We start from the raw sequence: 13016 nt of genomic DNA on the forward strand, positions 1-13016 counted from the left end.
AGCCTATGTGTGTCTCTGCATGTGAGATGGGTCTCCTGAATACAACTGATGGGTCTTGACCCTTTATCCAATTTGTCAGTCCGTGTCTTTTAATTGGACCATTTAGTCCATTTATGTTTAAGTTTAATATTGTTATGTGTGAACTTGATCTTGTCATTATGATATTAGCTGGCTATTTTGCTCATTAGTTGATGCAGTTTCTTCCTAGCATCGATGGTCATTTTGGCATGTTTTTGCAATGGCTGGTACCAGTTGTTCCTTTCCATGTTTACTGCTTCCTTCAGGATCTCTTGTAGGCTAGGCCTGGTGGTGACAAAAATCTCTAAGAATTTGCTTGTCTGTAAAGGATTTTATTTCTCCTTCACTTATGAAACTTAGTTTAACTGAATATGAAATTCTGGGTGAAAATTCTTTTCTTTAATAATGTTGAATATTGGTCCCCACTCTCTTATGGCTTGGAGAGTTTCTACCGAGAGATCTGCTGTTAGTCTGATGGGTTTCCCTTTGTGGGTAACCCGACCTTTCTCTCTGGCTGCCCTTAAGATTTTTTCCTTCATTTCAACTTTGGCGAATCTGACAATTACGTGTCTTGGGGTTGCTCTTCTCGAGGAGTATCTTTGTGGCATTCTCTGTATTTCCTGAATTTGAATGTTGGCCTGCCTTACTAGGTTGGGGAAGTTCTCCTGGATGATATCCTGCAGAGTGTCTTCCAACTTGGTTCCATTTTCTCTGTCACTTTCAGGCACACCAGTCAGACATAGATTTGGTCTTTTCACATAATCCCATATTTCTTGGCGGCTTTGTTCATTTCTTTTTACTCTTTTTTCTCTATACTTCTCTTCTCACTTCATTTCATTCATTTGATCTTCAATCACTGATACTCTTTCTTCCAGTTGATCAAGTTGGTTACTGAAGCTTGTGCATTTTTCACGTAGTTCTCGTGTCATGGTTTTCATCTCTATCAGTTTGTTTATGGTCTTCTCTGCATTAATTATTCTAGTTATCCATTCATCCATTCTTTTTTTCCAGGTTTTTAGTTTCTTTGTGCTGGGTACGTAGTTCCTCCTTTAGGTCTGAGAAGCTAGATGGACTGAAGCCTTCTTCTCTCAACTCGTCAAAGTCATTCTCCGTCCAGCTTTGTTCCATTGCTGGCGATGAGCTGTGTTCCTTTGGAGGGGGAGGTGCTCTCTGATTTTTTGAATTTCCAGCTTTTCTGCACTGTTTCTTCCCCACCTTTGTGGTTTTATCTGCCTTTGGTCTTTGATGATGATGATGTAATGATGGGGTTTTGGTGTGGTTGTCCTTTCTGTTTGTTAGTTTTCCTTCTAACAGTCAGGACCCTCAGCTTCAGGTCTGTTGGAGTTTGCTTGAGGTCCACTCCAGACCCTGTTTGCCTGGGTATCAGCAGTGGAGGCTGCAGAAGATAGAATATTGCTGAACAGCGAGTGTTGCTGTCTGATTCTTGCTCTGGAAGCTTCGTCTCAGAGGTGTACCTAGCTGTGTGAGGTGTGAGGTGTCGGTCTGCACCTAGTGGGGGATATCTCCCAGTTAGGCTACTCAGGGGTCAGGGACCCAGTTGAGCAGGCAGTCTGTCCTTTCTCAGATCTCAACCTCCATGCTGGGAGAACCACTGCTCTCTTCAAAGCTGTCAGACAGGGACTTTTACATCTGCAGAGGTTTCTGCTGCTTTTTGTTTAGCTATGCCGTGTCCCAGAGGTGGAATCTACAGAGGCAGGCAGGCCTTCTTGAGCTGTGGTGGGCCCCACCCAATTCGAGCTTCCTGGCAGCTTTGTTTACCTACTTAAGCCTCAGCAATGGTGGGTGCCCCTCCCCCAGCCTCACTGCTGCCTTGCAGTTAGATCTCAGACTGCTGTGCTAGCAATGAGGGAGGCTCTGTGGGTGTGGGACCCTCTGGGCCAGGTGTGGGATATAATCTCCTGGTGTGCCGTTTGCTAAGACCTTTGGCAAAGCACAGTATTAGGGTGGGAGTTACCCAATTTTCCAGGTGTTGTGTGTCTCAGTTTCCCTTGGCTAGGAAAAGGAATTCCCTTCCCCCTTGTGCTTCCCAGGTGAGGCGATGCCTTGCCCTGCTTCAGCTCTTACTGGTTGGGCTGCACCTGCTGACCAGCACCGACTGTCCGACATGCCCCAGTGAGATGAACCCGGTACCTCAGTTGAAAATGCAGAAATCACCCATCTTCTGTTTCGCTCACGCTGGGAGCTGGAGGCGGGAGCTGTTCCTATTCGGCCATCTTGGGTGCCCCCCCAATTTTTGTGTGTGTGTGTGTGTGTGACAGAGTCTCACTCTGTCACCCAAGCTAGAGTGCAGTGGCGTGATCTTGGCTCATTGCAACCTCCACCTCCTGGGTTCAAGCAATTCTCCTGCCTCAGCCTCTTGAGTACCTGGGATTACAGGTGCCTGCCACCATGCCTAGCTAATTTTTGTATTTTTAGTAGAGGCGGGGATTTCACCATAAGACCAGGCTGGTCTTGAACTCCTGACCTCAGGTGATCCACCCACCTTGGCCTCCCAAAGTGCTGGGATTACAAGTGTGAGCCACTGCTCCTGGCTAGGACACAAGTTTAAAGTTGTATAAAGAACTTTAACATTTTAAAATTCTGACAGTGTAACTCAGAATTACACTGTTTTATACCAGCGGAGACTTTTATACAAACTTTGGAGATCTCTCCGAAGTCTGAATTTGTTGAGGCCTCAGATAACATGACCCTTGTGTCCCATGAGCTCTGATGTTGGCAGTTGATTCTAAGTGGGCTCCCACCACGTTGCACAGAGCAGAAGCAATGCCAGGATGCAGTTTGTACATATGGGACCCCTGACTTGTCGCCTGGCTCACTCAAAGGCCTGCCGGCACTCTCCTGTGCCTGCAAATGACAAAGCTTTAGCATTCACCAAGCGGGAGGTGACAGGTCCTTCCCATCTCTTTCTATTCATGGCTTCAAATTAATAATTAGTCGCCTGAAAAATGAGCCAATCTGTCTCATAGAGGGTAAGAACCATGAGCCAAGGCAATTAGCGTCTTGGTTCTGGCTGCCTTGGGAATTTAATTTAGTCACACAGCCCATTTAAGGTTTCCAAATCTTGTTGTCTCATGAAGGGGGAAGTCATGATTGTTAAATGAGGGGAACACCCCCCAGGGACCCATATGTTGAGGATGTGCTGCGTCCTGGGCTGGCCTGGGGCACAGGGCTGGGCAGCTTTTGTGGCGTCCACATGCCTGCTCTATTCTTCTCCAGGACTCAGCAGCTGGCTCCAGGCAGCACAGCCCTTAACCACCCGTGGAGGGAGTGGCCACTGCCCCCAAATAGTTGCACACTTGAGCAGTCCTTTTGTCTGCTTAGAAGACATTCCAACTGCCCATAAGCAGTTGGTCTTCGCACAAAGGAGGGTGTCCACGGAGCAAGGCAGTCTGTCTGTGCAGCATATTGTTGGGTGGTTGTGAATCTGCAAGCCGGCAGTTAGTAAGTCATCCCCAGCACGGAAGGTGGGCATGGAAAGGATGCAAGGCTGGGGAGGACAGAGGCCGAGGAGAGGACTCAAGGAGAGGATTAAACCAGACAATTTAATTAGGGAGATGTGAAGAGTCACAGAATCAAGATATTGGGGCTCCAGGGGGAACTTAAGGAATGATCTAGGTCTTTTCTCTCTCAGGAACCACTCAAGCCTGATGATACTGAATCCTCTTTTATTTATTTGTACTTACTGTTTTCTTTACAGACGGGGTCTCACTCTGTTGTCGAGCTGCAGTGCAGTGGTGCAATCATAGCTCACTGCAGCCTTGACCTCCTAGGCTTAAGCAATCCTCTTGCCTTAGCCTCCTGAGTAGCTGGGGCTACAGGCATGCGCTACCTTAGTCTGCTAATTTATTTATTTTTAAAAAATTTTTTTGTAGATACGGGTCTCACTATGTTGCCCACGCAGGTCTTGAACTCCTGGCCTCAAGTAATCCTCCCACCTCGGCTTCCCAAAGTGCTGGGATTACAGGTGTGAGGCAGGGCACCCAGCAGAATTCTCTTTTGGAGAAATTCCAAGGCCTGGATTTAGCAACTGTTGCTGGGAGAAAGTTCTTTGAATCATTCTGATTAAAAAATCTGCTTCTCCTTTCACAAGTGGTCATCAAGAACAGCTGGTTTTCTGTCTAAGAGGCTTCTGAGATTTGCAAAACGGTGGCTAATGATGACAACAGCAACAGCAGGGAGCACAGAAAACTCCACAGGCCTCGGCTCGGTTCATCGCACAGCCTCCATCTCTGGACGCCCTGTGAGGATCCTGTTATTATCCACATTTTAGAGATGAGGAAACTGAGGCTTAAAAGGGCTAAGTGACCAGCCCATTGACACAGCGATTCAAGCTTAGGCTGGCTCATCCCAGACCTGGACTGCCCACCTCTCTCTCCTTTTGCAGCCGACCTGGCTGCCAGCTCTCGTCCTTCCTCTGCAGGGTTTGGCTTTTCCCTCCTCTGTTCCCCAGGCGGTCCCGGACACTGCCTGGAGTCTCACGGTGTGCAGGGCCTGGCAGAGGAGCTGCCGACTGCAGCTTCGCTGTAATCTATCGACCCTAACGGCAGCTCGCAAGGGGCTGGCACAGCTAACACGGGGATGCGCAGAGAACCGAGTGACGCCAGCAAAGAGCCAGGGAGAGCCAGGAAGAGCTCGAAAATCAACGTAAGGCTATTGGAGATGGAGTACAGCACAATTTTGAGAGCCAAACAAAGCGGGGACAGAGAGATGTTGCCTCGAGATGTGGCCTCAGAAGGTCTTGTCCAAGCGATGAAAAGGAGGAGGTTCCTGGGGATACTGGAGCCGGAAGACGCGGCGAGGGTCCGGGTTAGCAAACGGGGCAGAGTCGGAGGCCCAGGACGTTGGGCCCTGGGGGTGCTGTCGTGGAGCGACGGCGGAGGCCGGGGTGGTGGGCGCCCCGGGTAGTGGGAGGCGGGAGTGCTCTCCTAGGTGGGGTTGGAGGGGCCTCGACCCAGACACCCAGGGCCGGCCGGGGCACCCACATGATGTTCTGGAAGCGTCTCTGCAGCCTAGTCGGTGGCTGGCGGAAGCTGGGCGTGGTTAGCCTGGCACCCGGCTTTGCGGACTCACCTCCGGGCCTCTTCCTCCAGTGCCTTCCCTCACCCGCCAGCCCCCAACTGGAGGGGCTTGGGCTGCACCCCCACTGAGGACGCAGTTTTCCAGGAGCAGCGATCCTGGAGTGGACTCTCCCGCATCCGGGGGGCACATCAGCGCTCTCGGCTCCCCCATGGGGACAGTCACTCACTGAGGTCATGCGACCCGAAACCAAATGACCCACCACCACGACAGCGGCATCGTTTCCCCCCGATGATTTAAAGGAAGGGTTTTTAGTGGTGGGTCCGGGAGGTTTTGGAGTGAGTGAAGTAAGCGAGTGAGGCCCGAGGGAGGGAGGCAAATGGAAGCCGCCGCCTCTGACTGTCCTAGGGTGTGCCCAGGCCCAGAGATGATGCCCAGGCCCCTGAAGGGAGTGAAGCGGAGGCCATGCTGGAGGTGAAGGTCAGCGCGGCCTGATTAGCCTCCCACGGTGACTCGGGAGGTGACTCGGGAGTCCAGGCCCTCTCCTGCCTGTGGCGCCGTCCAGCCCTGGTCCCCCAGGCTGTGGCTGCAGCCAGTGCGTGTAAAAGGAAGAACCCCGTGATGATTTTTCCTTGCGGGAGATAAACCCGTGGAGGGGTCTGGAGCCACAGGGAAGGTGTGTGGCTTGCAGGATCTAAAGCTGCAGAGCAGAGAGCTGAAGACAGTCTCCCTCCTCCGTGGTCCCTGGATCTGGAGAAGCACGGAACGTGCCCAGAGTCTCTGGTGCCCATTTTGCTGAGGCGTTGTTGGGGCAGGAGGTAGAAAGGTGGCATCAGTGGATGGGTGGCATCCCGTGTCCTGTGGCTGCCACAGGGCCAGTATCCAAATGGAACCCACGAATAACCCAACATTCCCAACAACTGAGGGTAGTAGCGTTGTGTTTAAACGTTTTGGGTCTGAATCAGACAGTGCAGGGCTCCAAAGCCCACTTAGTCAGTTTTAAATGGATTCTCTGAAAGCAATCCCTATGGGTAGGATTGGGTGCAAGTGGTGAATGTGGTCCTGGAAGGCAGCTTCGGGGAGGGGATGTGAGAGGGAGGGAAGCTAGCCCGTTAGTGTTCATTGACACAGGTTTCCACTGTGGGCAGCAGGGGCTCACACCTCCTAGGGACACCCAGGACCATGTGCGGACCATACCTCAGCATTGTCTTACCTGGCAGGTGGGGAAGCTGGGGTCTTGATCCACTAACACTAAGCGGCTGAGGCTGCCCCGGGGGTGTTAGCCCCTTGGCCCTCCCACCTGCCCTCATGTGGGCTTGGCTGGGTTCCTGGGCAGAGAATGCCTCAGAGACTCACAGTTGCTCTGTTGGGGGGATGGGGCAGCTGCCCTGGACCCTGCCTTCCCCACTGCCCATCCTCTCAGTTTCTCCTTGCATGCTGGCAGGATTCTGAGAGCTTTGCCCAGGAGTAATGTGGCCTGGCATAGCCTCTGCCTTCCTGCATGGGGCTCCCTGGTCATGGAGTGTGCATTGCCGGTGGCGAGCCAGTACACAGAGGCCTGGACCAGCGATGCACTGGGGCCAATGGGGGAATGCTCCCCTTCCTCCCCGGGACTGTTCTCAGACACACTCCCAAAGGCAGACAGAGGAGCTGACTCAATATCCCACCCCACCTCTGTCAGCTCTGCCTCCCCAGCCTTACTACTGCCCCTGAATTCCCTCTGGGGTTGACAGCCTGCATCTGGCTGGGGTCAGGCTCTGCTCTCTGGGGACTGGAGCCAGAAGATGTGGCAAGGGTCCGGGTTAGCAAATGGGGCAGAGTCGGAGGCCCAGGACGTGATGACAGTGCTGAGCTGTTTGCATTGGTGCCAGACTAAGGGAGACCTTCCGGGACGGTGTGGGTGTGGTTTTGTGGCATGCAAGACAGGGCCATGGTCTTAGCTGCATCAGCACTGTGCTGCAGGGTGAGAAAGGATGGGCGAGACATCAACCCTTCAAGTGCATCAACAACATCCCCACATCCAGTTGTAGTCAGAGAGCAAAACTGTCGAGGACAGTGGCTGGACAGGCACAGGGAACGTCCAGGAAAGTGTCACCCACTGACTTCTTCTCTCCATGCGGGTGTTCATGGCCACAGTAGGGACCAGTACCAGAGCTCCTGGGCATCCCCAGCAGTTCCTTGCTAAGGGGATCATGGTGGCAAGTCCAAGGAGAGCTCTGACGTCAACACAGGGGCAGAACACTTGGGACCCACCCATAGTACCTTGTGATGTTCTAGGGACCATCGAAAAGGTAAAAAAGAAACTGATTCAGCCAAACAACTAGTTGTCTTTTTCTGTGCTACCATTGCAAAGTGTTAACTATTTTTTAAACTTTATATTTGGAAATAATTTTAGATTTATAGCTGAGTTGCAGGCATAGTACAAAGTTCCCAAATACCCTTTACCCGGTTTCCCCAAATGTTAGCAACTTACGTGGCTATGTGACATTGATCAAAACTAAGAATTCACCCTTGTGCAATGCCATTTACTAAACGACATACTTCAGTTGGGTTTCACCAGTTTTTCCACCAATGTAATTTTTCTATTTCAGAATTGAATCCAGGATGCCCTGCAGTATTTAGTCATCATGTCTCTCTCCTTAATCTTTCATTTGTCACTCAGTCTTTCCTTGTTTTTCATGACTTTGAACTTTACAACTGTACATTTACTAACTTTTAAAAACTGAGCTGGCTGAAAACTAGGTTGGTGGTTTTATTTCTGGGACTGTGCAGACGCAGCGATGATTTGGTCATTCTGGTACAGGACAGTCAAGGACATCTATGGTTTTCCTGGGCATGGTGCATTGCTCAAGATTTCCAAAGCCAAACTGCATGTCACAGTTCTGTGTACATGTGCCTTGATGCACTTCTTGGACTGGTGCTCCTGTGAAAACAGACAGCAGTAGGGTGCTAGGACTGCAGCTGAACTTGGTGACGGTTGTCCTGAATGCTTGTGCTTTGGTAGAAAGGGCCCATTTGAGTCCCAACAAACCTACTCACTCCAGCATGACACAATGTGGCTCTCCCTCCTCCCTCCTCTCTCCTCCCTGCACTTGTGTGGCTCGGCCCACTCCTCCTAGAGGATTCCTTCTTGGCTTACGCTCCCATGCGGGTGTCCAACTGGTGGCTCCATGCCAGTCTAGGCTGGGTGTGATGTTCCCTTCCGGGCCTTATCACGCTGCCACACATGGGTGTCCAGGCCTTCCTGTGCCCCCTGCACAGACGCAGCCCCATGGCACTGACCAAGAGCAGTTCGTTGGGTTGCAGAATTGATTCCTCCATCTCCTTTTGGAGTAAGTGTTGCTCTCCACATGAATGGTAATCAGATTTTCTCTCCTTTTGATTTTATGTTCATTCATGTCTGTTCCACCCAGATTCGCAAAGGAATTATTTACTTGTCTTTAGAGTTCAGTAGTTTTCCTAGCCTGTGTCTTGGTGCTGGTCATTTTGGGTTGATATTCTCAGGTACTCACTGTGCTCTTTCAGAATGTAGTTTCAACTCTTTTTTGTCGTTTTCTGAATTCTAAATTATGGGAAAGTGGTTTTCTTTTTCCTTTTTTTTTTTTTTTTTTTTTTTTTTGCCATTGCAGAGTTCAGTATTTGTTCTGCTATTTTACTTCGGGTTTTTTCTCTAGATACTTTATTACCTATATGCTGAATCATTTCTGCCTACTTGTCATTTCCTTAAAAGTCCTTTTAATTTTTTCCTTTATGTCCTTAACAGCTAAAACAAATTCCTCCTATTTCTCTGAGGGCATTGACTGCCTGTTATTTGCTCTTGTGTTCCTTCCAGTTTAGCCCTCATTTCTGAGATGATTTTCATTTGTCCTGAATTCTTTCGCAAGTCGTCCTTTTTCCAGGTTTCCCTTGCTTCCCTCTTCTCCCTCCACACAGATGCTGGTATCACGCAGGGCTGTGGCCATGGTGGTCGCCCCCACTTGCTTGTATGTACGGCCTAGGAGGTGGGGACTGTATCATCTAGTTTTGTTGTGAATTTGTCCATGTGTTTTTGGTTTTACTATCTAATTTCCATGTTATTTTTGTGTAGGATTCAAGGAGATTCAAAACCCAGGTCGCTGCTGCCATCTTCCTAGAATCCCCTTAAATCCTCATGGATTTGCTGACATTGGGAGCATCCTGAAAGCATCCCCATGCTAAGGTGGCTGCAGTAACAGGTACAATGAGAAATGATGGTGAGTCCCATAAGCGCCCTCAATTCGACTTCCTCCCAGTACAACCTGACAGCAAAGATGTGCAGGAGGGAAGTTAGAATGGTCTCAAATGACTGTGGTTGTAGTTTACTCTTGCAAATTTCACAAAAACACATCCCAAGACCTTGGAAAGGGCAGCTGTCCACCATTTTGATAAAGATTAAGTAGATCAGGGTATCTCCATGAGATGTAATGGTATGCAGCCATGGAAAATAATCTTTCTGAATTTAAAAATAATCTTTTCATAATAATGAATGTGCATTATAGAAAATTAGAAAATATAGGCAATAAAGCATAAAGAAAATAAGAAAATAACACCTAGAGGTTATCACTAACACCTTAACATTTATCCTTCCACATTTTGACATACTTTGACGATGTTGCATGCAAAGTGAAAAAAAAATCAGTACAAGTTGCATCTACAATGTGATATTGGGTTGTAAAATTATGTATGTTTTGAAAAGTATTAAAATACAATAGACCAAAAATGTTAACAGGGCTTATTTGTGGATCATAGGCTTAGTGGTGATTGTTATTTTCTTATTTCCTATATTTTCCACAACAGGAATGCAGACTTTTATGATCATTAAAAATGAATTATTTGAAAAAGTAATTATGGTGATTTCAGAAGTGAGGTTTGGTTATGAGTGTGTGTGAAATCGGATGAACAGCTTATTTTGTGTCTGCTGATTATGTGTCTGCATTATGTTGTTTCAGGTTCTCCCCCCTCCAAAAAAAAATCAAATCAGATTGTGAATTTATTCCCTGACATTAACACGTGGCATTACAGGAGCATGTACATCACATGGTCAATTTATTGGCATGAGGATTATATCATCGGGGAATAAATGGGAAATTCTCAAGGTACTTTGTTCCAGTAATCAGGACTTTATTTAACTCTAAGCTAAAAGAGGGGATTGAATTCTTTAATGATGATCAGAAAATGCTTTTAGGAAGATTCCTTTCCTATTAAACAATTTCTTAAAGTTGCAGTAAATGTTATGTGGCCTGTCTATGCCCAAGGAAGCCTGTAGAGGGCTTGGCAGCACGCTTTCCTTTGTCTTCAAAACCATTGGAAAGAATGTCACAGGAGTCGTGGAGGAAAAATAATTACAAAGAGGAAAAGGTTAATCAAGGGGCAGTTAATGTTACTGATGACATATTGGAAAGGTTCTCCAGGCCCAATTCCTTTTGGGGGACTTTGGCTTCCCAAGCAAATGCCACTTGCTGATATGGCTCCCAACACTGGCCACTTGAGTGTTCCCTACACTACTGGAGAAATTTAGGCCTTAAATTAAAATCAGAGTCATGCAACTTGATTATATTTTGGCAGTTTGATTTAAGTGCAGGTTCTTTGAGATATAAGAATGTGGTTGGTTTTTAGTGATGTAAACTAAAAGGTCTGGTACTTCCAGGTAGCCCAGCCCTGGAAGGCCTGTAGGCTTCCAGTGAGAAAACTGGAGACCACACTCACTTGTCCCACTGCCCTTTCTTTGGGGCTGCCTGTGATACCGGGTTATTCCCCTCCCTGCGTGCCACTGTGCTTACCCTGTTGGAATATGATGGTGGACTTGCCAGAGGAGAGGACCATGCTTTTCAGGAACAGTAGCCCCCTCCTTACTGGTTGAGGCAGCCAGCAGGCACCCCTATCCATGAGCCACAGCTTAGCTAAGGCAACCGAGTCCAGCTGCGTGCCCTATCTCTGCTTTTGGGGAGGTTGGAAGGACCGGGGCATTCATGCTTGTTTCTAGGGGCCCTTACTGGATCTCTGGATCAAGACCTACTCAGGGCAGAAAGACTGTACTCTGGGTTCCATGTTAGGACTGATGGATGCATCTTTACTCAGATGCAGACAGTGGACAATTAAAACTCTGACCTGAGAGTGAGCCACAGCCTTGGTACTCATAAATGCTCTGCTTGGTCCTTCACATTTGTGAACCATACAGGGGAAGCTAAGTTGTGAGCAGTGCACCTTCACAAGCAAAGCCTCGACTGAAATCTTCTGTAACAATTGGCTGGTTACTCCTAAGCGTAATCTACCCCTTTCAGAACACTGGGGACGAATTTAGAGACATCGAAGCCTCCTGATGAGAAACAGTGTCCACTCACTGGGAGAACTGAAATATCAGGGGATTTCTACACAAATCTCACAGAGTCCTTCTGGTGTCCTAGGGGTTTGCTCACATATAAGGGACTTTCTGGTAGGAAGAGAGTCTCTTTACATTCTTTATTATATGATCCTGGTGGCTTTGTAGAGAGACGGTACAGCTGAACGATCATGCCCTGGGGCGCCAGGGAGTTTTGTGTGTGTGAATGCTCTGTGACCTTGGGCTAACTACTTAGCCTCTCTGAGCCTTAGCTGCATCAGCTTTTCAAAAGAGGATGATAAAATGGAGTCACCTTATTTGACTTTTATAAATACAATGACACAAGTTGTGGGGATGGGAAGAGAGAGTCGGGGAAAGAGAAATGAGAGAGAGAGAGAGAGAGAGAATGAGAATGAATGAAAACAATGTAAACAACAGTGGGGAGTGGACCAACGTCCAGCCTGGCAAGCGTGAGCCCAGAGAGCCTTCCCTCCTGGCTATTGGCAGCCTCCACATGGAAGCCTGTCGTTGCCTTCTTAATGATGAGAGATGTTCTGGGGGCACTCCAGGATTCCTGGACATGGGATCATCTTCACAGCTGTGTCTATTGAAAGCTGAAGTTTCAGTCTCCCCACTCCCCCCGCCCCCCCAAGTGACTTCCCAGGGGAAATTCAAGGGCACCTGTGACTGCATGGCTGCTTTCCTTTCCTTTACTCAATGCCGTCCTCTGGTGAGAGCCGTGTCTCATGCCAGGATACATGAGGTGCTTCGTAGTAGTGTGTTTTCCCTCCTGGGTGGTAGTTTTATTTAAATTTGAAGTCATAAGGATCACTAAATAGAACCATGAGGCAACCACTCTGGGCACCTGCTGGGGATATCCACAAGAGCTGACCACAGGTGCCCCCTGCACCCAGCAAGTCCTTGGCTGGACAGTCATGTAACAGGCATGGGGATGTGTGGCCGCCCAGCCCTCCAGGGCAGAGCTGTTTGTAGTAGTCCCAAATGGGAGAGATGGCAAATGCCCACCAATGGGGCAGCATGGATAAATGGATACCACACATCTACAGCGATGAGTGAGCCCCAGCACCCGTGAGTCCACCAGCGTAATGTTGGGTGGAAGAAGCCAGGAGGAAGGGCATTCACATTCTACGATTCCAGCTATGCTATGTTCAAAAACGGACAGAGCTAGGCTGTGGTGCTGGAAGCCGGGACAGTGGGATCCTTGCATAGGGGGGATGGTGCTGGTAGGTTCTGGTAATTTTCTCTTCTTGATCTGGGTGTAAACATTTTGTGAAAATTCAATGAGCTATACATTTATGATTGGTACATTTATGATTTTGTATGAATATTATACTTTCATAAAAGCTACTTTAAAAATATGATTGTGAACTTTTTTTTTTTTACCCATTTTCTGTCAATTAGCACTGAATTGCTCACTATCTAATGAGTGGTGCTAGTTTTGACTTGCTAGCTACACTGTCTTGAGACAGAGAGGGTTTTCTGTGCTTTGTATGACCCACTCTGGAACCAGGGAGGGACGGGAAGCACTCGGAAAACGTGTGCCAACAGGTGCTGGACATCCCCGTGCTGGTGGAGGCACGCTTATTCCTCAGCAAAATACCCA

At 48.5% G+C, this 13016-nt stretch overlaps 1 long non-coding RNA gene across 1 annotated transcript; it reads left to right on the forward strand.

The window, feature by feature from the left end:
- The first annotated feature begins 3180 nt into the window (after positions 1–3180).
- LOC140709456 (uncharacterized) lies at positions 3181–12806 on the forward strand. Its single transcript, XR_012089917.1, has 3 exons — positions 3181–8412; positions 9143–9287; positions 10023–12806. It is a non-coding gene; the product is annotated as an uncharacterized lncRNA (long non-coding RNA).
- Positions 12807–13016: the final 210 nt, after the last annotated feature.

Source organism: Chlorocebus sabaeus, chromosome 2 (assembly GCF_047675955.1).
Source record: "Chlorocebus sabaeus isolate Y175 chromosome 2, mChlSab1.0.hap1, whole genome shotgun sequence".
Classification (NCBI taxonomy): domain Eukaryota; kingdom Metazoa; phylum Chordata; class Mammalia; order Primates; family Cercopithecidae; genus Chlorocebus; species Chlorocebus sabaeus.